The sequence below is a fragment of the Cucurbita moschata genome, unplaced genomic scaffold, assembly GCF_002738365.1.
Source record: "Cucurbita moschata cultivar Rifu unplaced genomic scaffold, Cmos_1.0 Cmo_Scf00127, whole genome shotgun sequence".
Lineage (NCBI taxonomy): Eukaryota > Viridiplantae > Streptophyta > Magnoliopsida > Cucurbitales > Cucurbitaceae > Cucurbita > Cucurbita moschata.
Window position 1 is genome coordinate 133639 of NW_019268643.1, and position 2989 is coordinate 136627.

The 2989-nt window shown below is 42.7% G+C and overlaps 1 long non-coding RNA gene across 1 annotated transcript in view; it reads left to right on the top strand.

Annotated features, from left to right (window-relative positions):
• The first annotated feature begins 1618 nt into the window (after nt 1-1618).
• The window catches only part of LOC111439999, a 4900-nt gene continuing 3529 nt past the window's right edge, over nt 1619-2989 (top strand). The window contains exon 1 of the long non-coding RNA XR_002709895.1: nt 1619-1704. This is a non-coding gene — a long non-coding RNA (uncharacterized LOC111439999). The remainder of the gene's footprint in view (nt 1705-2989) is intronic.

Sequence of the window (2989 nt, forward strand, 5' to 3'; positions counted from 1 at the left end):
TTTTTTTTTTATTACAATTAGTTTAACGATGATATCTACAAAGGTGGTTGTGAATCCAAAAATGGATCATTGAGATCATAGATTGTGTCTTCATCTTCTTCCTTTATTATAGAAGGAGAAGATTTCGAACCGACTGATGTGGCTTCTTGAAGAAGCTTTTGAAAATCAGCTTCCGAAGTTGTCTGGGCTAATGCGGCGAGTAGCCTCGACTTTGAATTAAGGAATTCGGAGGTCTTCTTCTTGGATAAATCCTGAAGGTGGCCATTCTCAGATAGCCAGACCTTTACCGCTTTGATGTCTGCGTGGGTATAAGTGTATTTATCCCACCATTTTATTTTGATAATTTTAAAGACCTGTTTTATTTGGTCTTCGGTCTCTTTAATTTGAAAATTCCAAGTTAAAATCCAAGGAATTTGAAAATATAGGCAAAAGCGCATGGTCAACGGAAATGAGATTTTGAATATATTTGGAATGAAATAGTGGAACGATTCTTGTATTGGAACTGGAAATATATCTTTGGCTGATAAAAGATTTTCCACCATTTGATGAACCAAAATGGGTAATGAATTTTATGAGCATTCTGGCAGAATTGAATGAACCATGAATGCTCGTAGTTTTGATACCAAATGACATTGAACCATGCCATCTGATAGTCTCTGTATGAGTAAGAATGAGGAACAAAAGGTTTTGAGAATGTCTTTTCCGTGTATGGATCTTGATTCCAATACGTCGGATTCATGACTTTAAAAATTTTTAATTTTGAATACGCGATTTTCGAAGGATCATCGCGACTCGGAATATGAGTAATTTCAACAGACTTTGTGTCGACTAGAATGAATTCATAAAACCTTCTGGGATATAAAAGAATCCCGATGGATATGCTTTTTTAACGACTTCGCCGATTTTTGGGTCGTCGTATTCTGGTCCTACCAGAGCTTCTGGTATGGACACAGATTTTTGAAAATAGGTTTTGATTTCAGGAACCGGAGAAAAACGAACGGGAACAACCGCATCCGAGTAGGTCGAGGGGACAGAAGGTCCCTTTGAAGTGGAAGAGACAGTGGGTCTCGATGGAGTAACGGCAGATGGCCGTGTTGAAGAGGCTGAAGGCCTCGTCGGAGTAATAACCTCCGCCTGTTCTTGAGAAAGCTTTGCTTTAGATCTAGTCACCAATGTGAAACCAGCATCCATTGCATAGCTGTCGGATGTCATTGGAGTAGGTGTGCTTGAAGAAGCATTGGGCTTCTTCCCTTTTTCTATCACTTTCTTTCCGATCATTGCTGGGAAATGGAGATTGGTTAGGGAGAATTTTTCTTCGAGAGTAAGAATTCTCTTGAGAGGTAATCTGCCAAAGGGTTTTCGATCCCTTTTATAGGCAAAATTTGAAAGTCGAAGCAAGATAAAATGGCTTGCCATCTAGCAAAAATTTGTTTAGACACAAGATTCTTGACATCTTTTTCTAAAACAAATTTTGATGCCCTTGAATCCGTTTTTATAACAAAACTTTTGTTAATTAAATCACTTTGAAATTTTTGTACACAAATTACTATTGAAAGTATTTCTTTCTTTACTGTTGAATAATTTTTTTTTAGTAGAATTCCATATGCCCGAATGGAAGCGGACAATGGATTCTTTCTTGTCAAGGGACTGTTTTAGGATTCCTCCATATCCAATATCGGATGCGTCGGTCTCCACTATTAAACTGTTAAATAAAAGCCATGCCTTATTTAGTTACATCTTAATTCACGCGAATGGAGAAGCGTGATTCTAGGAGCGATTGTTTTGGCAATTTGGGCGAAGTCTTCGTCCACTTCTTCTATTTTTGTATATTTGTTTTTTCTGTTTTTGTAATTAGATTTGTTATTTAAACCGTTCAACTGAAGTAAAATAAAACATCGAGTCTTCAGCATTATCAGCGAATCTCTCACTCTCTCTCCTTTTACTTCCGCTAATTTTTTCTTCGAAGAAACCTTCGGCCAATTTTTCGTCGACACTGTCTTCCGAATTGCCAGAGTCAACAAGTGGTATCAGAGCCAGGTTGAAGCGATCGGTAGTATACCATCACAGAAGAGCCAACCTATTAACAATCAAGTTGAATAGCTCAAGTGGTTAGAGTGTCGACCTAACAACACACAGGTCTCAGGTTCGAGTAGAAGAAAATGCAAAGGGCGAAAATAAACACATTGTGGGGTCCATCCCGAGCAAGCTCACTCACTCCTCCATGCCACCGTCAAGTGCTGGCATCTCTATCACCACCACGAAGAGGCCGACGCCATGATGACGGGCGTCGAGTTGTCGTTGAGCGAGTGATCAGGGAGACAACGACTTGATGCGCGTCAACCTACAGGCGAAGGGTTATGGCACGCTGTCGAGCCAGAGGAAGGAGAAACAATCGAGTACCAGGAGGATCGACTGGCATTCGCCGCCATATTACGATCTGTGCCCCTAGAGATGCTGGCTTCTCTTTCCACCAAGCGCACCGCACAATCGGCTTGGGAGGGAATCAAATCCCGTCTGGTCGGTGTACATCGAGCAACTGCGGAAGGAGCTCTCGGAGATTCGCTTTAAGGGGACGGCGAATCCGTCGATGATTTTTCAATGCGGATCACGGGGCTCGCCAACAGCATCACCACCCTCGGTGGTGGCATCAGCGAGACAGAAATCGTGAAGAAGATGTTGCAACGATTGAAATCGCGACTTGCTCGAGGTGATCGGGAACGACCTAACAGTGGAAGAGGTGACCGGAAGACTACGTAACGTCGAGCAGTGGAAGAAGAATATCACTTCAACTGTTGACAAGGAGGGCCGTCTACTCCTCACGGAGGAGGAATGGCTTGCACGCCTAAAGCTCCGCGATAACACCGGTGAGAGCAACGGGTCTTCCTCCAGCCGCAAAGGCGGTAAGAAGCCATGGATGTCCCACGGGTGCACGCGCGGGAAAGATGGGAATCAAAAGAAGGAGTCGACCAATGGCAGGCCGATCCAATAT